This window comes from Meles meles, chromosome 21 (assembly GCF_922984935.1).
Source record: "Meles meles chromosome 21, mMelMel3.1 paternal haplotype, whole genome shotgun sequence".
In the NCBI taxonomy this organism is placed as follows: Eukaryota; Metazoa; Chordata; class Mammalia; order Carnivora; family Mustelidae; genus Meles; species Meles meles.
Window position 1 is genome coordinate 37,256,597 of NC_060086.1, and position 21,786 is coordinate 37,278,382.

The 21,786-nt window shown below is 51.2% G+C and overlaps 1 protein-coding gene across 3 annotated transcripts in view; it reads right to left on the reverse strand.

Annotated features, from left to right (window-relative positions):
* The window catches only part of ABAT (4-aminobutyrate aminotransferase), an 81,045-nt gene that overhangs the window by 56,043 nt on the left and 3,216 nt on the right, over positions 1–21,786 (reverse strand). The window contains exon 1 of one of the 3 annotated variants that reach the window (XM_045994312.1): positions 5,861–5,999. The exons of the other annotated variants lie outside the window; for them this stretch is intronic. The gene's annotated coding sequence lies outside the window, so the exon portion shown is untranslated. Of the gene's footprint in view, positions 1–5,860; positions 6,000–21,786 lie in introns of those variants that run through there. 3 annotated transcript variants of the gene reach the window in all.

Sequence of the window (21,786 nt, forward strand, 5' to 3'; positions counted from 1 at the left end):
CCAGTAGGGCCAGTTCTGCCCTGTGACATACAAGAACTGGCTGCGTCTCACTGGGGATGGGATGGTGCCGCCGCCACTGCAGCTGGCTCTGGGATGATCCTGGCCAGAGCCCGAGAAATCCGTGCTTTCCAAAGCATCCCTGACTCCGGGCTAGGATGCCCGGGCGCTGAGTGCAGCCCGCTCTTTGGTTCCATAGTGTGGCTGCTGCCTCAGAAAGGCAGGATTCACCCCTGCCTCTTGCAAACTGGCTTAGAAGCCAACCACACTGCAGTGCTGACTCCTTGAACACAAACAGGATTGCCTGGTCGTCAGCTGGAGGATGAAACCAGAGAAGGCAGCAAGAAAGGGAACTCTGATCTGCGTCCGAAATATGACTCTGATGCATCTGTTTTTCTCCCTCATTTCCACTGCCTTCTTCAGACCACCACGGTCATCGACCGCGGGTACGGGCACCTTCCTGCTTGTCCCTCAGCTTGTCACTTCTTGTCTCAGTGTTGCTTCCCAGGCTTTCACGAGGCCTCTGAGATGCTGCCCAAGCAACCCCTGCCTCTGATTCCTGGAAAGCACAGAGCTTTGTGGCCTCAGGGCCTTTACATGGGTGATTCTTGCTGCCTGGATGGCTTCCCTCACTTTTGCTCAGTCAACTTTCAGGCATGCCTCAGATTTCAAACCTCCTATGTCACCTCCTCAGAGAAGCTTTTTTTCTTAACTGCATGGAAATAAAAGCATCCAATGTAATTTCTTAGAGTGGTATTGGTTCTTGCCACTTACCACTGTTTGCACATGTATATTCATTTGTACATCATGCCATTCCCTATGCCCCAGAGACGCAGGGTGTCCCCAGCAGTTGGCCCAGTGCCTGGCACACACGACGGGCATGTTCAGTGTCTGCTGAATGAATTCTTACTATTCCCATCTTACAGATAAAAGACCCGAGGGCTTGGAAGAAAGGAGACTTGCCTGAATGACACTTGCATCTTTTTTTAAAAAAAAAGTCCTCGAGGGACGCCTGGGTGGCTCAGTTGGTTAAGCCGCTGCCTTCGGCTCAGGTGATGATCCCAGCGTCCTGGGATCGAGTCCCACATTGGGCTCCGTGCTCAGCAGGGAGCCTGCTTCTCCCTCTGTCCTGCCTGCCATTCTGTCTGCCTGTGCTCACTCCTCTGACAAATAAATAAATAAAATCTTAAAAAAAAAAAAAAAGTCCTCGATATCCTACTGTGTGCAAAGTCCTAACCCAAAGAGTCTAGAGGCTCTACTGAGAAATGTAGGCAAACGGCTAGTATGCAGAAATAGCACCACTGGCCACAGAAACTGTGAAGCCTGCCTCCTCTCTTTAACCACTTTGTGAAATCGCAAGAGTGTATTAGGTGTGGAGTCAGTTTCCTCTCTTGGAAGTGATACCCAGAAGGAAAAATCAACCAACCAACCAGGAGTTAAGCTAATGCCTTTCTGATCTCAGGTCTGAATGTCAGAACATCTCCCCTGGCTCTCCAAACAGATCCCGCTAGAGAGTATCTGGGTGCAGCCTTTTTGGAAAACAATGTAGCCACTAGGGATCAAGAGATACTATTTTAAATCCAAATAATTCCACCTTCAGAAATTTAGCTAATGCACGTAATCTTACACAGGGGAGCAGTCCTGAGCTCAGAGATGGTCATGGCAGGGTAGTTTACAAGAGTGGCCAGCTGGAAAAAAATGTAAACAGCCAGCAGTCGGGACCCCTCATATTAGCTGTGATACAGTAGCTTAATCATTTACCGAAAACTACGTAGAAAGGCAGGGAAATGATTTTCGAAGCAATGCAATAAGAAAGAAAGAACCGGGAAGTTTTACATGCAGTCTGGCTAGAATTTTGTCGAGGCACAAAAACAAAACCATAAACCAGAACACGGGAAAGCAAAGCTTGAAGGAAAGAAACACATTTTCTGTTCAACACTTTTATCTTTCATCTATGGGGTGGCAGTCTCCTTTTTTGCATTTTCTGAGTCATCGTAATGACGTGTATTACTAGTTTATTCCCATGTTAGGAGGAAAGACACCTCTCTGGCTTTCTCAAATGATTTACAGAAAGAAGGCACAAGAAGGGTGAGTGCAGCCTCAGTGAATGGCAGGCGGGTGCATCCAGACATTTAATTATAGGAAAACAACTACTGAATAATTTGACATGGCATTAACACAGAGCCCAGAGGCACTTGAAAATTGATCCGTGTTCGGTGTGGTTTCCAAAGGTGTGAAAAGAGGAGATGAGCTTCCAAATGGGCTATAAAAAGTACATTTGTTTTCTGGTGTTGAACCAGGTCAAGCCGGATTCTAATCCCCAGTGGAAATCTTACAAGGTGAAAGTGGGTCAGCGTGGGCAGGAGTTCGGTTGACACCAAATGGGACTTCTCGGCTCACCCCAAGACGGCTGTGGGGGAGGTGGGGGGGGCGGACGCCTGAGCTTCAGCTCGGAGTCTGGGGGTCTGGGGTTTACAGAAGGTCCTGGAAGAGGACGTTCTGCTGCTTTGCAACTCTGGGATTCAGACTGCAGGCGAGGGGTCTGCAAATGTTGGCCAGCTGCCTGACTTTACAAATGAACATTTCTGGAACATGCGATCGTTTGTGGCTGCTGCAGCTGCCTGGAAGGGCTAGGCCGGCAGAGCAGAGGAGCTGTGACCGTGGGGCCCCAGGCCGAGGGCATTTACCATCTGGCCCTTTGCAGACAGTTCACCGACCTTCCATCCAGGGACTGGCGGCGTTGAAGCCGCAGATCTGTCCCATCTTCCCAGTAACAACCTGGCAGTCTGCGCTGGTCCATTCCACGAAGAGTCAGGGTTTTCGAGAGGGCATGCGCACCTGCCGCTTTCCACAGCAGACGGCGTCTGGTTTTTCTGCCAACATGTTGATGGCACTGGAGGGGCATGCTTCTCCAGACCTGGCACCTGCGTTCTGCCTCATTTTGCTGTATTGGCCGGTATTTATAAAAAACCCTTTCCCTTGACATGATCTTGCATTTTAACAAATAAATTTAAGTGATTTTATATCACTGTTCTGTCTGGAACGCGGTACCACTTAATACAGATAGTAGGTTCCCGCTGAAATGCCAGCAGAGCTGTGTGATTACTTGTGTCTGGGTTCAGGTGCCCGCACGAGGCTCCAGGCCACCCAACCCTTCCAGATGCCCCCTCTCTGGCATGCCGTCTAACCCATCAGTAATCCCAAGGGCTCCGCCTTGGAAACAGATGCAGAATCTGCCCAGTTCTCCCACCTCCACCACGGCCACGTGTGCCCAAACCCCCAAGGCACTCCCCATGGCCTCCCACCCAGAAGCCAGGCACAGAAGGACGGGGTCTGATTTACTTCCATGACACATCGGCAGCAGGCAAATTCACAGGGGCAGAAAGCAGATTTAAGGTTACTGGTTGCTGGAGCTATTGCTTTCTGGTTGCGGAATTTCTATTTGGGGAGAGCAAAAGGTTTTGGAACCGGATAGCAGAGAGGGTTGCACATCCTTGTGTGTGTAATTCATGCCACTGAATCCACTGAATCTGACCTGGCTTTGAAGGGGTGAATTGCACTGTATGTGGGTTCATGATAGAGCGATTAAACACAGAACAATGGGGCAGAAGGGATGTGTTGCCAGTCTAGGCCAGGCCCCTGCCTGTCTCTACGGAAGAGGGACTACCTGGAAGACGTCTGAGCCACAAGCAGCCTAGGTCACCACGAGAGGTCCTGGAGGCAGAGACCCACACGGAGAGAGAGGTCCAGAGCACTGCAATGCCAGGCCTGGGGCGAATAAGCCACTTGGATACCTGGCCCAGTCGAGCCTTCGGATGATCCCAGCCCAGCCGCATCTGGCCCAGCACGGTGCGAAAGACCCTAAGCCAGGAGCACCCAACTGAAGCCGGCTAACCCACAGGAATGGGGAGATAGTGCGTAATCGTTGTCTGAGCCACTAAGCTTTAGAGGCTCACAGTGTGGGAGCCATCTGGTAGAGGGAGAGCCCTCGGGGGATAATACACAAGGCCTGCCTCAAATGCTGGCTCTCCTGGTCGCTGCCATTAGCTCTGGCAGGCCACTGGAAGTCAGCTTCCTTCTAACAAGGGGCAGACCTGGTTGATCCGCTGGTTCTAAGGAGAGACGATACAGCCAGGGACACGCCCCACTTTGTCCAAGTCTCTGGCCAACACTGCTGGCCTGTCTGATCCCCCCAGCTCCCCTTTCTCAGCAAGTGCTGTTGCAGGCAGGCTGGAGGGGTCATGGGCCAAGGTGGGGAAAGCTACTGCTGGAGGAGAGCTGTGAGCTCAGCTGTGCCATTCTCCCTTCGGCTAGCAGGAGCACTCGGGCACAAGGAGCTGGGGGGGCCTAGTGCCTTTGGAGGGGGCACAGCCCTGCTGACACCTTGACTTTGGAGTTCTGGCTTCTAGCACCAGGACAGAGTTGACTTCTGCTATTTAAAGCCCCCTTGTCTGTGGTACTTCATTGCCTCAACCCCGGAAAACGCGTGCATTATCTCCATGAATGTTTCTACCAGTCACCTGAGCGAGGGCCCGTTCTCATCATCTCTAATCTACAAACTGTGGTGTCCCCCACTTTCACATGTACCCATGAGGGGAGGAGAGCCCAAGATCGTACACGGACCACTCGTGCCCCGGTCTGAACCCAGGCACTGACTCCACGCTTCTCAGCCTGATGTCACCTCAGACAATTCCAGGACACCCTCTCTTTCTGTCTCCACCTGAATCCGAGCTACCTCTGCCACAAGCGGCCTCCTAAATGGTCTCCCTGCTTCCCCTGTGGCCCCTGTGTCATCCACTTTCCAGGGGGAGCTGGAAGGACTAAGCTCCAAATCTCCCAAAACAGCCCCCATGCACCTGCTGTGCCCCTAAAAGTGCCCCACGCACCTGCATGCCCCCCACCTCTGAACGGCCAGCGCCTTCCTCACCTACCACCTCCCTCAGAGAGCCTTCTTTGATTCCCACGACCGCACGGCACCAAATGTGATTTTCATCACGGCCTGTCACTGTTTTTCCATCTCTCCATTGACACGGCTGTCTTCTCACACTAGACTGAAAGCCCCCCGCCTCCCTGGCTCACCTCTATTTCCTAGTGAGCGCACAAAATAAATTATGTGTTGAATGTTGCTAAGTCCTTGGGATGTGGACATGTCTGCGGATGGGAGCAGCAGGATGACTCCATACCAGGGAACTTAAAATCAATAAATGATCATTCAATCCAGGCAGCTGGCCTCTGGGGAAGTAGGCGGTCTTGGGTTCACTCAGACAGGCCTGTCCGACATGGGTGCCCTTCCCTCTGCCTCCCAGGGCACCTGGCTGCTAGGAACACTCCCCCATCTCTCCTGCAATGGTCCCATCAGCTGCTCTGCATCTGCAGACAAGAAGGGCTGGCCCGGACCCCAGGCACACAGATTGCCGATTGGCAAATTATGGAGAGCTCATGGCAGAGGGCAACCTTTTCCCTGGGACTCCTCCTGCAAGGTCACACTGGCCCTCTGTGTGTCCAGAGCTATACTGAGTCCTGGGCAGAGTGGAATGAGCACTAGGACCCTGAACGACGGAGGTAGTAGGCTCTGGGGGTTATGGGCGTGGGCTGGGCCTGAGACGCAGGTTCCAGTCCAGTGGTGCCTGTACTATGGCTATTGTCCTGGATAAGGAGGTACAAAACAAAAGGGAAATAGCCAGAATGGGCAGATTTCAGGTTAATAACTAAGAAAGCTTCTTGCATGGGAACGAGTTCCACTCCAGAGTCTGGACATCCCCTCTGGGAGGCAGGAGAAGGGCTTCAAGCATCCAAGAAGGGACTCGGTTAGACTGGATCAGCTCAGAGGCCCCTCCCGACCCCAGGTTCTGAGACTCTGTACCTGTGTGATTGCCCACTCTCCTGGGGCCACTGCTGCACTCCGAGGGATGGCAGGTAACTGATGTCCCAGGCAAACCGCTCCACTCGGTTGTCACCCATCGCTGCTTGTGCCCGTGCTCACTGCGAGTGCCATTCGTTCGAGACTTAACCACACTCTGTCATGGGCAAGGCCTGTTCCCATTTTGCAGACAGGAAAACTGAGGCTGGGCTGAGGCAAAACTCACCCCCACCCTTGTACCAAGTAAGTGGCAGCTGGGATTTGAACCCATGTCTGTCTGGCCGCCTCGCATGTCTATGGAGTCAGGAGAACGTGCTACAGGGTGATTCTACAGAGAGGGGAAGTGCAATCTCCACTGTCCTTGGGCTCCTGCGGGAAATGAGAACTCCAGCAAGGCGGCAGCCTCTTATCGCAGCCAGTGCGAACCAACCATCTGCTTCCCATTCATTCGGTCTTTTAGCAGAACTCTCTGAGGAGTCCCTCCCTCTCTCCCACAATGCCAGCTCAAGTGGGGAGTGTCTTGTACACTCAGCAACTTTCCCCTAACCACGTGGCACCGACATGCCACTCTTGTTTCCAAAGGACGTCCCTCGGCAAAGCTCGAGGAGCCTGGGAACAAAGAGCTCTGGTCACAAGGACGCATGCTGGAGGCCCCAGTACCAGTGACTCAGGCTCAAGGGCTAGAATCCCTGGCTGAGCCGGGTGGGCAGAACCCGGCCTGTTGGGCCCTGTGTCCCTGTGAGATATATCAGGGATGGGGATGTGGTCGGGGAAGCACAGCATGTGGCTGAAGAAGGGAGTGCAGGACTGTGTCCCCAAATGGGAACACGGGTTTTAGGATGTGGCGACCTGCCGCATTTTCCTTCTCTGCCCGGGAGCTCCTGCCTAGATGTGGTACATGGCCAGATTTCTAAGTTACTCCAGGGGTGGCTCAGCCTTCAGACGGCACCTGCCACAGCCAAACCCAAGGGGTCATTCCACCCAAAACATGAGCTCCTCTTTTAGCAAAGTGGTGGTGGTGACTGGGAATCTGAAATTTAAAACCCTAAAAGCTGGATAATCAGATCTTGCCCAACCCTCCCTTTTAAGGGAGTGAAAAAACAAGGCTCAGAGAAGACCAGTGATTTGTCTGATGCCTCATGGGAGGTTCTAGATGGCAAAGAACAGGGCTCCATTTCAGGAGGGTCTGCTGTGTGCCTTAACAACCAAAATCTCACAACAAATTCTGTGAGGCGGGGTCTATCATCATGCCCATTCTCCAGAAGAAGAAACTGAGGCTCAGAGTCATGTCACTTCCCAACAGCCGCTGAGTCACACCTGGTCCTTGGGTCTAAAACCGCACTGGTGTGTGCATATGGGTACCTGGGGCAAAGCCCAATGAATAAAGCACACCGATTCAATGTAAAGAAATGATGGCCAGGACAATGTCAGTTTCCACCGAGCATTTACTCTGTATCAGGCACTCTTCTGGGTGTCTCTAAGTATTACCTCATTTAATCCCCGCCACGACCAACCCAGTGGATATGATGGCTACGCCCATCTTATAGCTGAGGCTCAGAGAGGTTAACTGACGGACGAGCTTGAGGTTTTACTGTTGAGCTGGGATTCGAACTCGTGGACAAGGATTTAGGTGGTGTGTGGGGAACACAAGAGTTACGTGTAGGGATTTGCTAGACATCACCTTAAATGCTCCCACAGCCCAGCGGTCACATCGCCTTCGTCTCTCCCCCTGGGGTGGGTTTTAGGGGACGGTCACACCACGCCTGCACAGTGCAGTCTCCTCACTCTTTCTCTTTGAGCTCCAGAGGAGCTCAGGGAATCGGCCACCCAGGTGGCTGGACCTTAGGTAACCAGGCACCCGCAGGGTGACCCAGCCTCACCATCCACAGCCTCCACCTCTGAAGACCCCAGGCCCAACCCCGGAGCCACCCGGAGATGGTCTTAACTTCTGGTTTAAGCTGGCACCCGCATGAGGACAGAAATCATTGTTGTTTAGAAACATACAAGGTGGGGCGCCTGGGTGGCTCAGTGGGATAAGCATCTGCCCTCAGCTCAGGTCATGATCCCAGGGTGCTGGGATCAAGCCCTGTACTGGGCTCCCTGCTGAGCAGGGAGTCTGTGTCTCCCTTTGACCCTCCCCCTGCTTGTGCACACTCTCTCTCTCAAATAAATAAGATCTTGGGAAAAAAAAAAAAGAAAGAAATGTACAAGGTGAATTCACATAAAACTGAAGAGATCTCAGTGAGATGGGTGGCTGGCATCCACACCGATCCACGTCGAGTTTCTGGTTGTGGCTACAGATTAGCAAGATGCTACCGTCGGGGGAAACTGAGCACAGAGCACATGGCATCTCCCTGTATTATGTCTTACAACTACATGTGAATCTACAAGGATCTCAAAACAATAAGCTTACTGGAAAAAGGTGGGCAAGACAAAAACAGAAGAAGTCCCTCCAAGCAAATTTGGGACCCGAATGTACATGGAACCCTGTCAAGAGCTTCTCTGATAGAGTTCATCCAAATACCCAAATAACGTACTCGTGTACGCATTCAACAAACACTGGCCACGTGCTCATTTTATGCCAGCTCCTGGGACAATGCTAGGGACACGGAAAGGACATATAAAACCTGTGTCCTCATGGGATGCACAGTTGAGAAAGACGACAGAGTGGTATGAGAAGGAGGACCCCAACAATGACTTCCCCCAAAGAGAAGCGGGCACCCTGGTCTGAGGTGGCCAGAGGACCTTCCTCCGCAAATGATGGGGGACCTGCCCTAAGCAACAAGAGGCTGCCTCTCTGGACCAGACTGCCCTTGAACTCTTAATCACCGAAGGTGGAAATGGGAAAATTTCAACCGCATATAATCTTGGGCAAGTTACTTAGACCTTCTGTGCCTGTTTCCTCCTTTGTAAGATATTGATGAGAACAGGACCTACCTTGGGGGTTAGGTAGTAATACCCCTATGAAGCGCTCGGAAGAGGGGCTAGTCAAAGGGTTTCATGTGCCCTTTTGTTCCCTGTGAAAAGCAGAGCCGTGAGCTACCTATGCACCGCCCCCAAAGCAAGCCCTGAGAGCGGGGGCGCAGTGACTTCGTGTGGGGACATCCCTGAGCCCTGCAGCTGGCTCTGCTCATTGACGCCGGCAGGGGCGGAGGGAGGATGCAGAGAGGGTCCCTGCAGACCCCAGCTGAGCCTTGGCAGGACTTTCCTGGTAACCCCTGCGCCTGAAAGGGGAACATGCCTCATTTCATAACCTTCTCCAGGTTAAAGATTACCAGTCCCGGGAAAATTCTGTTTCCATCCCCTACCTCCTACGACACACCTTTGGCTCCTTCAAAGGTCTGAACCACGTGAATCTCTCCCTAACTGTACTGGGGAAAGTGTTTATCAGTTGTGCAAGACAGTGGAACCCTTACAGGAAGGCCAAGGAGAGGCCTGCATGCTTGCTCCTTCCCTCGAGATGAACATGCAGACAGTGAGTGACCTTTGGGACACCGTGCTGACCGGCATGGCCTGAGTTTATGAGCATTTCTCATTCCCAGAAGAAAGCCCAGAATATGGTATGGTAGGTACTCAGGGCTTCAGGCTCCTGTGGGGGAATTTTCTCCACTTCCCTCATCAACCCGGGGGGTTGCACTATCAGAAGCGGCCTAGAATGCAGGAGACGGAATGGTGAGTTTTAAAATCTATGCCGAGGGGCGCCTGGGTGGCTCAGTGGGTTAAAGCCTCTGCCTTTGGCTCAGGTCATGATCCCAGGGTCCCGGGATTGAGCCCCACATCGGGTTCTCTGCTTAGCAGGGAGCCTGCTTCCCCCCTCTCTCTCTCTGCCTGCCTCTCTGCCTACTTGCAAGCTCTGTCTAATAAATAAATAAAAACATTTAAGAATAAAATAAAATAAAATCTATGCCGAGCCCAACATCACGGGTTCGGCTCCTTACTGACGTCATCTAAAGCATTCTACTGACTCCCAACACAAAGCTCCTACCAGAAACCCCTCGAGAACCAATCACCATGGACAAGGCATCATGGAGAGATGTACTCCCCAAAGCCAACGGCCTCTGAAAACTCTAGAAAGCGTATGGAAAGGCGCTTTTAAGCAGGGTCTCTCTACCTCAGCACATGGATTTTGCGGGCCTGATCTTTCTGCACTGTGTGCACTGGGGCTGCCTTGTGCCCCCCAGGATGGTTAGCGAACAGCCCTGGCTTCTGCTCACCGGGTGCCGATGTTGCTGCACCCGCCCCACTCCCCCCACTCTGGCTCCCCTGCCCCCCTGCAGGCAGCTGTAACAACCCAAGGTGTCTCCAGACCTTGACAAATGTCCTCTAGCGTGGGAGGAGGACACCGTTCCCCGGGGGAATCTCTTCCTCTTAAGGAACAGTGGCAGGTCATCCCCTCCAAGGGGACCCACAGAACAGTTCCAGCAAAGCAGTTCAAACTCCAGCTCCTGCACTTGGTTTCTGGGGAACAGGGGCAAGTTTGGTAAGTGGGTCTGAAATCACGTCATGGGGTTATGAGGGGTTCCTGAGGGTGCTCGCAGCAAGCACACGGACCGCCAAGCACAGCCTAGATGCCCACAGAGTGGACACAGAGTGTGCGCCGACATGGAGCACAGGCCGGCAGAGGTAGGGACGCACAGAAATCTGCATTCGGCTTGATTTTTACCCCCTGACCTATCCCAGCGTCGAGGGATAAACCAATCCTTATTCCCAGATGGCACCATATCTCCAGGCTCTGAAACCTCTCTGGAGCTCCCCGCTGCTTTGTACTCTTGCCAACAAATTACTGCCTTGAAAACTCCCGAGGAACACAACAGATGCCTGGATTCATGCAAATAACGTCAGTCTTGTCGGCGGCGTCTGGATCTCCCCTCCCGAAACAGGGATGGACCCGTTTTAATGAGATTTTGAGGGCTGGTGTGTATACAGATCTCCTCCCCACTTCCCAATTCTGTAAAAACCCAGCGGACATACATCTTGATTAAAACCTTAATTACCCCCCTTAGAAAGACCCCAAACCCCACGCTGGCTACCAAATTAAAATGACAGTGTTAAGAGCAGGATCCGGGCCTTAGGCCTAGATACCCCTCTGTGCAGCCCAGGGCGGTGTTTTAGAATCCTGACTCAGACAGTGTGTAACGTTACAGATGAAATTCTGCATCAGCCTGACCTACTCCTTATTTTGAAAAGAAAAAAAAAAGTCCGACTCAAGTTTAAAAATTAAATTTGTCAAGAGCCGGAGACTATTATATTTGTCCCTTGGAAGCTGTGTGGTCTTAGGCAAGTGACTTAGGCTCTCTGAGCTTCTGTTTTCTCATCCGTGGAGCAAGGACACCAGCGCCTCCCCAGGGTGATGAGCAGGGATGATTATGAAGAGTGAGAGCAATAGCTCCAGCCCACGGCACGGCGTCTGGCTCCAGGCCCATCCCAGGAGGGCCCAGCAGGCAAGACACGGTTGTCAGGCTGGGGCGAAGGCTGTGTGGGGCAGACCTGCGTGGAGGAGCCGTCCCTTCCACGGCTGGCACAAGCCAAGTGCTCGGTGCCAGATGCTGTGGGCTGAAGCTAAATGAACAGGGCTGTCACTCCAGAGGTTGCTGCACATTTTCTCCTGCAAAGAAGCAACCCTAGGAATGCTGAAAGGACTCCTAGGACTGCTCTTAATGTGGAAGATTCAAAGGGACGCCTGTTATTTGCTCAGGATAATTGTTAATGATGGCACGAAAATCATCCCTTGAACACGGTCTGGAGGTCTGGCCCCACTCACTGCTCTAATTTCCACATACAAGACCTTCCCCTCCCTCTGCGTTCTCCCATTTGGATCTGGTGTCTTTCTCGTGTAGGCTTCTGCCTCAGAGCTGTTGACATGCTGCTCCCACTACCCCAAATGCTCTTCCCTTGCTTCTGATTCCTTAATTCCTATACAACTCATGACACACCTCTTCCAGGAAGCCTTCCCTGACCGGTCCCCTCTTCACACACTCTTAGACCCACAGGCCTGTCCCTCTTATGGCGCCACCCCATTGCCATGGCATCTGTTTCTATGGTTATTTGGTTCATGTCTGGCTGCTTACAGGACCACAGAACTCTTTATGTTGTGTTTATACTTAAAATCATATCCCCAACATTACACTATCTGGGAGCACATTTGGCCCTCAGTACATTTTTGTTAAAATGTTAGTATCAGTCTCTTTATTTTTTTTTAAACATTTTATTTATTTCAGAGAGAGAGAGATCACAAGTAGGCAGAGAGGCAGACAGAGAGAGAGGGGAAAGCAGGCTCCCCGCTGAGCGGAGAGTCCGATGCGGGGCTCCATCCCAGGACCCTGAGATCATGACCTGAGCCGCAGGCAGATGCTTAACCCACTGAGCCACCTAGGCGCCCCAGTAGCATTCTCTTTAGAGGGCCATCTGGCACATTCCATCATATTCCAGTGCTACTATGGTTAAGACGACATGGCAAGGAGGGCAAAGACAAACACCAGTGCAACGGAACAGAGAACAGAAGAACAGACCTATGGCAAAGCGGCGCTGCTATTGGGTCAATTCGATTATCTCTAGGGAAAGTAAAATTCGTCATGATCCTCCCTAATGCAGTACATAAACATCAACCCCAGGTGGGAACAGACATAGATCTGAAAGGTAAAACGCAAAGGCTTTTAGGAGGGGGCACTGTGGATGACCTTGGGTTACTGAAATAGGACACAAAAAGCATTAACTGTAAAAGAAAAGATTAATAATGTGAGCTATAAAAAATTAAAAATTCCAATCACCAAAACTCACCAGGAAAATGGGAATCACACCACAGGACAGAAGCTATTTGGAAAACATACAACTGCCAAAGGAATCATTATCAAGCGTGACAAAGCAGTTAGAAAAAAACCCCAGACAATTTAAAAGAAACATGGACAAAAGATCTGAAAGGGCACTTCATAAAACGACCAAGAAACACAAAGAAGGGACGATCGAATTCAGTGAGTAAGTAGGGAAGTTTTAAAAACCACTACACACCCACCAGAATGGCTCAAAGGACAAAATACAATAGCAAGTCCAGGTACCGGAGCTGGATGGGATATGCAGCAACTGGAAGTCTCATACGATGGCTGGTGGAGTCCAAATCGGGCAGCCATTTTGTGCTCATGGCAGCACTATGTGTAACCAGCCAGGTGGGTTGGGATGAGGTGGCAAAGTGGAGCTGTCGTGGTGGGATAAGTGTCATTGTAAGAAGGAGAGACACCACGGTGCTGTCTCTGCCATGTGGGGACACAGTGAGAAGACGGCCAGGATGAGAGCCCTTGCCGGAACCGGACGGTGCTGGCACCCTAATCTCGGACCTTCAGCTTCCGGAACTATGTATTTTGTTACGGCGCCGGGGCAGATGAAGACACACCTCAAACCGCAAACAACGCAAATGTTCCTCAGCAGTGGGGTAGATAAGGGAAATGATGGCCTGTGCACACCCTAGACAACCGGCCAACAGTGAAAACGAATGGCCGAAACTCTGGGGCACAGCCTGGATAAATCCCAGATGTGCTGGCGTGCGGGAGAAGCTAGACGCAGTGGGAAAAACCAGACAAAACTAATCTGTCAGGAAGGATGCCTCCCCAGGTAGTACACGTACAAGAGCAAGGACCGACTCTGGGGGAGGCTGGAAGGGCTTCCCTGCGGCTGGAATCATGGTTACAAAGGGCATGAGGAGCCTGCTGTTTCCCGCTCCCAGAGGGCAGTCTGCTCGCTGACTTGGCTGCGTTTATAGGACTGCTAGCTCCACGAGAAAAGACTGAGTTGTTCTTTTTCGTTTTGTGTATGTTTCCATATGCATGCTATATTTAATAAGAAAAAGCTTTCCAGAAAGGATTTGGGGGGAAACCCCCCTCCCACACAGCTTTTGATGCAGCAATTCCACTTCTAGGAATTTGTGCTCCGGAAATATTTGCACGTGTGTGAAATGACTATGCGTGTCGCTGTCTGTGGCGGCCTCCTCTGGGATAGCAAGATACTGGGAACAATCCAGAGCCCGTCCACAGGGGCTGGTGGGACAAGTACCCGACAGCACGGAATTTTCTGCAGCCATGGAAAGGGGTAACAAGAGCCCCCTGCAATATATTAAGGATAGAAAACAAAGTGTGAGGGGCACCTGGGTGGCTCACTCTTGATTTCAGCTCAGGTTGTGATCTCAGGGTCTTGGGATTGAGCTCAGAGGTGGGCTCCGCGCTCAGAGGGGAGTCTGGTTAAGATTCTCTGTCTCCCTCTGCCCCTCCTCCCCTAACAAAATAAAACAAAAACCAAAACCCAAAGTGCAAAACAGTGATCCCTTTTAAAATAGTGGAGCTGCCTCTAGGGAAAGGAAGAGGCCCAGGAGATGTGCATAAAGGAGGGAAATTTACTTCTCTTTTCTTTGTAAACTGAGTTCTACTGTTTGAGTATTTTACTGTGTGCTACTTGGCCTATTCAGAAAATAAATCATCACTTAAAAACAGAGTAAGGACATATAGAGTGGACAGATAAAGGCATGGGAAGGGAAGGAGCCAGATTCTGACTCTCTGGCCCTTGGAGGTCACACATTTGAAGATGGGTTTTGGAGTCAGGCAGGTCTCGGGTCAAGTCCAGTTTCTGGGTCTTCCTACCTCTGGCCTTTCTTTGCCAAGGAATTAAAAACCCTCTGATTCTGCCTTCATCCACACAAAGACCTTCCCATCTGGGTACCGAAAGCTCAAATGAGATCATCGAAACAGAGCCTGGTGTCTGGCAGGTAGAAAGCATTCAACCACGTTCACCGTGACCTTCCTACCCAGTAACCGCCAATACATTGTTCCAAGACTGGTATCGTTGTGGCCATTTTACAGATAAGGAAACTGAGGTCCAGAAGTCACCATCTCCAGGGCCTTCAGGAAGCCCACAACAGACGTAACCTTTCCCTTGACCCCACAGGAACAACAAAGAAACAGACCCCAACCCACACTCCCGGCAGGCCCTCGAGGCGGGGCACTCAGCTGAAAGGGATCAATGACTACCAATAATCCCAGCTCTTTGTGGGTGGTGGCTGCTGAAGGAAGAGCTTTGGACTTTCCTCTGCCTACTGCTGGTCTTATTCAGCATTTCTGACTTTTTAATTCTGCTTTCTCATTTGCCACGCAGTCGGTCAAGGGATAGGACATTATTATTCCCGATGACTGATAAGTAAACGGAGCTCAGATGGAGGGTTGGGGGATGGGGACGAAGGACACAGTGGCATCCGTGTGGCTCAGGGTCAGGCCCGGGGCCTCGGAGTCCGTGCGCCTGGGTCGCTCTGTGGACATGGTGGTGTTACTCTGAGAGCCAGGCCAAGTCTGCCACCCTCTCTGGGCCTGCGTTCCCACCTCTGCGGTTTGACCAGTCTTTCCTTTAGGGACATGACCAATATACCCCTTAGAACAGCCCTAGCAATAGCCCTAGCACCCACTGAATCCTGGGCAAACACGAACAGTCACTATTTATGAGTCCTTGCATCTGGGTAGGCAGAGTCCAGGGTCTTCTGAACATTTCCCCTCGTTCCTCTGGCTTATGGTTACTCTGAGACCCTAGCTCTGAATCTTTCCCAGACCCTGTCCCCAGAGCAGAACATCTACGTCCTTGTGTGTGCCGCTCTCATGTGAGCCCTGCTTTTGGCCCCTGGGAGGACTGTGCACTGAGGGCTGGGGCAGGATGCCAGGCTCGCAAACCCCACGTGCAGGCAATAATTTGCACAAGCGCTCCTTGCCTTGGTGTGCTCATTTCCAGCCCGTTCCCAGAAGGGTGCTCAGCCTGCAAAGCCAGCAGAGAGCTATTTACAGCTCTGGGCAAGGAGAGGGGAGGCAGGCTCTGTTCCCACACAGGAACAGCCCTTCCGAGGTGGCTTGCTCTTTTGGCTGCTTGGAAGAGGCTGTTCGGCCAATCCTGTCCCCAGAGGAGTTTTGAGGTCCTAAAAGCTTTTGCTGAAAGGCCAGGGAAATGCCCCAAGGGTTGCTTGGTTCCCTTGGGGAACTCGTGCTCAGAGGCTAACGGGAGAAGGTGTCCCTAGGCTCCCTCCAGTAGAGCTACTAATGGATTCTAGACATCTAGGCAGAGGACCTGATCAGTAGGCCTGTCAAAACCATGGACAGTTCTAGCTACTCTACTACCCCTCCAGGTCAGAGATGGACAAACTGTGGTGGAGGGCTGGGGTGGGGGAAGATATCCGGTCCACTGGCCCATTTACGTAAATAAAGTTTTATTAGAACATAGACTTGCCCATTCATTACACTGTCTCTGGCTGCTCGTGGTACAGGTAAGTAGATGTGATTGTTAACTGTATGGCCCGCAAAGGCTCAAGTCCTTACTCTCTGGCTCTTAACAGAAGACATGTGCCAAGCCTTACTCTAGGTGATGTCCCTGTCATCTCATCTTTTATCAGGCTTCTCTGATCTACCTATAGTTGGAGTCGGCTCTTCACCCAGCTTCCGGAAGGATCTTTCTTTGGTGCTAATCAAATCAGGTAACCTCCTTGCTTAAAACCCTTGCACGGTTCCCTACTGGTCTCTGCGTCAAGTCCACACACTATCACCAGTCACCTGGGTGTCCATGACCTGGCCCTCCTGCAGCTTCTCCTCCTTCCCCTTCCTCATTCACCCACCCTGTGCTCACTGAAGGCCTCCACCATCCTCTAAACACTTGTTTTAGACGGGGTGGGGGGGCGGGGATGGGTCTTAATGGAATATTATGCATTATCTGTATACAATACAAACTTTCTGGTTATCTGGTTGTAGCCTTTTTCATTATCTTTGAGCTATGTTTTCCAATCCTTTGTAAGTTGTAGCAAACTGATAGATGAGCAAATTCTGTCTTGTCCAATCATTTTCCCCTTCCATTTGCAATTCATTTCAACACACCTTTCCTCCACACATAGTTGTTCTTTAGTTGACTTCGCCCTTGAACTGGTTCTAACATCTGCCCAGGCCCCTCACTGAGTGAGCGTAACACAATCTTATTCCAGTGCTTTTGTGTCTGCATGGGAGTCATTTTACCCTTTTTCAATCCGAAGACTTCTTCCTTTTTTTAAAGATTTTACTTATTTGACAGAGAGAGCGCACGCGCATGCATACAAGCAGGGAGAGTGGCCAGCAAAGGGAGAGGGAGAAGCAGGCTCCCCGCTGAGTGGAGAGCCAAACATGGGACTCGATCCTAGGACCCTGGGATCATGACCCGAGCCCACGGCACACAAGACGCTTAACCGACTGAGCCACCTGGTGCCCCTGAAGATTTGTCTTTTTAACAGTTTTCAGCGATGTCTCTGAGGCTCTGCTCAAATTCTCTCTGTCTCTCAGTCTCTCTGAGACTATCTGTCTTGCCATATCCGCCTGCAATTTCTTCCCTAGCATCCCTAGGGTTTCTCTGAGTTCCAGCCTCTAAGCTCTCCCAGCCTCCCCAGGATGCACCTCGCTGAACGGCAGATGTTCTGGTCTATCTCCCCACAGTCAGCCTAGAAGATCCTCTGGTGTAGCAGCTGGGTCTCTATCGCTCCCTCATCACGCAAACACACACCCCTAGTACCCTACAGGACACACGGAAGTTGTGCAACTGAAGGCCACAGTAATGAGTAAACGGACATCGGGTGATGGGACTGCTCACCAGGACAGAAGCCAGTAAGGGCGAGACCTTGCTGTCTTCACTCACCGTATACACAGCGCCGGCGTCTGGCGTCTGCAGAGTACCCAATAAGTACTTGCTGAGTAAATGAAAGTGTATCACTCAATTTGTTTCTTGGCCTGCTTTTTGAAAGTTTTAAAGATTTTGGGGCGCCTGGGTGGCTCAGTGGATTAAGCCGCTGCCTTCGGCTCAGGTCATGATCTCAGGGTCCTGGGATCGAGCCCCGCATCAGGCTCTCTGCTCCACGGGGAGCCTGCTTCCTCCTCTCTCTCTGCCTGCCTCTCTGCCTACTTGTGATCTCTCTCTCTGTCAAATAAATAAATAAAATCTTTAAAAAAAAAAGTTTTAAAGATTTTATTTGAAAGAGCAAGTGAGTGCACAAGTAGGGAGGGGGCAGAGGGAGAGAGAGAAGCCGGCTCCCCACAGAGCAGAGAGCCCAGTGCGGGGTCTGGATCCCGGAACCCTGAGATCATGACCTGAGCTGAACGCAGATGCTTAACCGACTGAGCCACCCAGGCTCTTGGCCTACTTTTAAGTCATCTCCCGTTTTTTTTTTTTTTCCCGCTTTGGAAGAGCAAGGCCAGCAGCTTCCAAATGCCACCCTCCCGAGCCATGCTGTGTCACCGCGGTGGCCCATCAACCCTTCTGGGTCCCGCTCCCCTCGAGGGAATGGATGGCAATCTCCGTTCTGCTTCACGGTCATCTCGCAACCTTGAGCAAGTCACTGCTCCTCTGGACCTCTGTTTTCCCACAGGTCAAGCCCTCGGTTCAGACATTCTAAGAGATAGAGTGCATGAGGCAAAGACAGGAACGAGCAGTAATGCCGGTGGCGTTCCAGCCGGACATCATTTCCACTGTATCAAGTGCTGTCAGCAGGGCCTTGCTCTGAGTTGTGGGGGCGACAGAGATATCCTGGGACAAGATTTCCAAACTTGAATGTGACCACGAATCCCAGCTCCCACCCTTTACCACCAACCAGGATACTGTTAAAATGCAGATTTGCATTCTGTTAGGCCTCTGTAGGGTCCAATAGTCTGCATTTCTTTTCTTTGTTTTTTTTTTTTTAAGATTTACTTATTTATTTTAGAGAGAGAGCAAGCGAGCAGGGGGAGGGGCAGAGGGAGAGAGAGAATTTCAAGCCGACTCCCCACCGAGTACAGAGCCCGACTCAGGGCTTAATCCCATGACCCCGAGGTCATGACCTGAACTGAAACCAAGAGTCGGTCACCTAATTGACTGAGCCACCCAGCACCCCCAACCGTCTGAATTTCTAATGAGCATCCAGATGCTGTGATGCTATGGGCACTGTACCACATTTCCGGAAGTGAGGGGCTAGGACACAATGGGTCCCAGCTTTGAAGAAATTCTCAGTGTGGCCACCGAACAGGTTTCCGGCACGCTGCCAATAGTCCAAGGTAATAAACACGAGCACCTAAGTGGGAGGAGTTGGAAGTTAAGTCTACAGACCCCTGAGAAAGGACAGGTTGGCGAGGTGGGGGATTCGGGTGCAGGGTTCTCAAAGAACATGGAAACCAGGTTGGGAGCATTCTGCCAGGCCAGTCCCTCTAATGAATCCTCAAGTCTGGCGGTGAGGCCCACCAATCTGTGTGTTAACAAGCCCTCCAGGGCTTCTTATGCTCAAGCGTGAGAACCTCTGTGCTAGGAGGAGAGAAAGGGTAGAATGTTGCAGTCTGAAGAACACTGTTCTGTTTTCCCATAGTAGAATTTCAGGCACACGTCTGGGCTTTGTAAATTGTATTCATCTATTCATTCATCCATGTACACACTCATCCATCCGTTTATCTAACCAACAAAGTGGTTGTGTCCATGCATCCATCCATCTATCCATCCACCCATCCACTCACACCCAACATCCGAGTATGTCCTGAACGCTCTTAGGCACAAGAGACAGGACTGAAATTGTAGATATACACATCTGTCTTAGCCTCTAAACCAGTGGTTCTCTACCAGAGACAAGTCTGCCCCCATGCGACATTTGGTGATGTCTGGAGACGTTTTTGGTTGTCCCAACATGGGGGGGAAGTGTGTTACTGGCTTTTAGTGGAACGGGCATCAGGGATGATGCTAAACATCCTATCACGCACAGGATAGCACCAGAGTTAGTAGGGTTGAGGTTGAGAAACTTTGCTCTAGACTGGGAGCCCCTTGGGGGCAGTAACTAATACAGTCACCTTGATATCCCAAGGTCACAAGAAGAGCCTGACCCATAGGAGCTGAGCAAATGCTTCCATGCAAGAGGAAATGGCAACACAACATACAGTTACGTATATAAAAAGCTCTTAAAACTCAACCACAAGGGGAGCCTGGGTGGCTCAGTCAGTTGAGTGTCTGACTCTCGACTTCGACTCGGGTCATGGTCTCAGGGTTGTGGGACCAAGCCCCACATAGTGGAGTCTGCTGGGATTCTCTCCTTCTCCCTCTGCCCCCACTTGCACCAGCTCTCTAAATAAATAAATAGAATATTAAAACAACAACAACAACAACAAAATCCCAACCACAAAAAACAACCTAACTCAAAAATGAGCAAGGGACCTAAATAGATATTTCTCCGAAGAAAATACACAAATGGCCAACAAGCACACGAGGAGACGCTCCATGTCACGAGGGAACTGCAAATCAAAACCACAACGAGATACCACTTTACACCTGCTGGAACAATGGTAACAGTAATAATAATAATAATAATAATAATTGGAAAATAGCAAGCGTTGGTAAGGATGCAGAAAAATTGGAACTTTTGCATGCTGCTGGTGGGAACGTAAAATGGTGCTGTTTGGCAGTTCAACGGGTTGAACAAAGAGTTACCATGTGACTGATCATGTGACCTGACTGGTTCATGCCTGGGCATACATATTTCCTTTCCGAAAGAAAGGAAACCCAAACTGCCTTTAACCCAAAACTTGTGGGGCCCCTGGGTGGATCAGTGGGTTAAAGCCTCTGCCTTCGGCTCGGGTCATGATCTCAGGGTCCTGGGATCGAGCCCTGCATCGGGCTCTCTGCTCAGCGGGGAGCCTGCTTCCCTTCCTCTCTCTCTGCCTGCCTCTCTGTCTACTTGTGATCTCTCTCTGTCAAATAAATAAATACAATCTTAAAAAAAAAAAAAAAAAAAACTTGTAGGTACGTGTTCGTAGCAGCAGAGACCAGGTTTTGGAACACTGTTTTGGTGAATTCCCTCAGGAAGCTTCTCAAGCCGTCTCGGTGATGAGCAGGTCCCATTACTGCCCCCTTCCCACTACTTTCCTTTCTGCTTTCCGCTATTAACCCCTTTCCAAAGTTGGGGAAATGAGATGCTGAGAGGTGTGGTGGTCACATGATGCCATCATGCTGGCAGAAGCCCTGTTCAGTTGTAGGCGCTCTGACCCCAGAGCCCACTGGAATGCTTATGAGTTCCCTAGAGCCAGGGCAGAAGTTCAGCCTGGGACAGGGAAGCCTCGGATTCCTCTCTCGTGGCTTCCAAACTCTCGGGAAGTACAGAGGCCCGAGTTTCAGCCACTGAGACTGCTGGCATGGCACTTCCCCAGAGAGACGCACGGGTCCAGGCAGGCATGTGCGGTCCTCAGACCTCACCTGCGCTCAGTACGCTGACCCTGGGGACAGCAGTGGGGCTCCTCCCGTGGTCTGGGGTCCCATGGCCGTACCTCTTGGCAGAGTGACTCAGAGCAAGTCTGTCAGCCTCTGGGTGCTGTGCTTTGCTCATCTGTAATGCACGGGAAGCCGGCTGGAGGGTTCCTCCCCTTCATCTTCCCCCGTGTATATATTCTTACATATACATGTCTCCTTTGTGCCCCTTTCTTGCCTGACTAATTCTCCTACACATTCACATGTATTTTTTTTATACTGTATATATTAATTCTGCAACTTTATTGTTTTCACTAAATGTCTCGGGGAACTTTCCAGGTCAGGACCGTACATCTCCCTCATTTCTCTAAAAAGACTGCTCATTTCCCCGTGTGAGCACACGGTGCTGTAGCCCCTCCCCGTGCTGGTGCTGCAAAGTTCTGCAGTAAACGTTCCTGTGTTCGCCGAGCTACATGCACGAGTGAGCACCGCTACAGGAGAGTCCTAGAGGTGGGAGGGCAATGCGAGTTCTGGAAGAGAAGGCCAGATGACCTTCTGAAGAAAGCTCCAGAACCAGGTTATTTCTGAAACTGCTGCTGGCATGAACTTTTCTTTGACCTCTAGCAGGGAAGGGGGTAATGCCCTTAGGCAAGCCGTTTCACCTCTTTGAGACTTCATTTGCTCATCTGTAAAATGGGAGGCCAGATCAATGC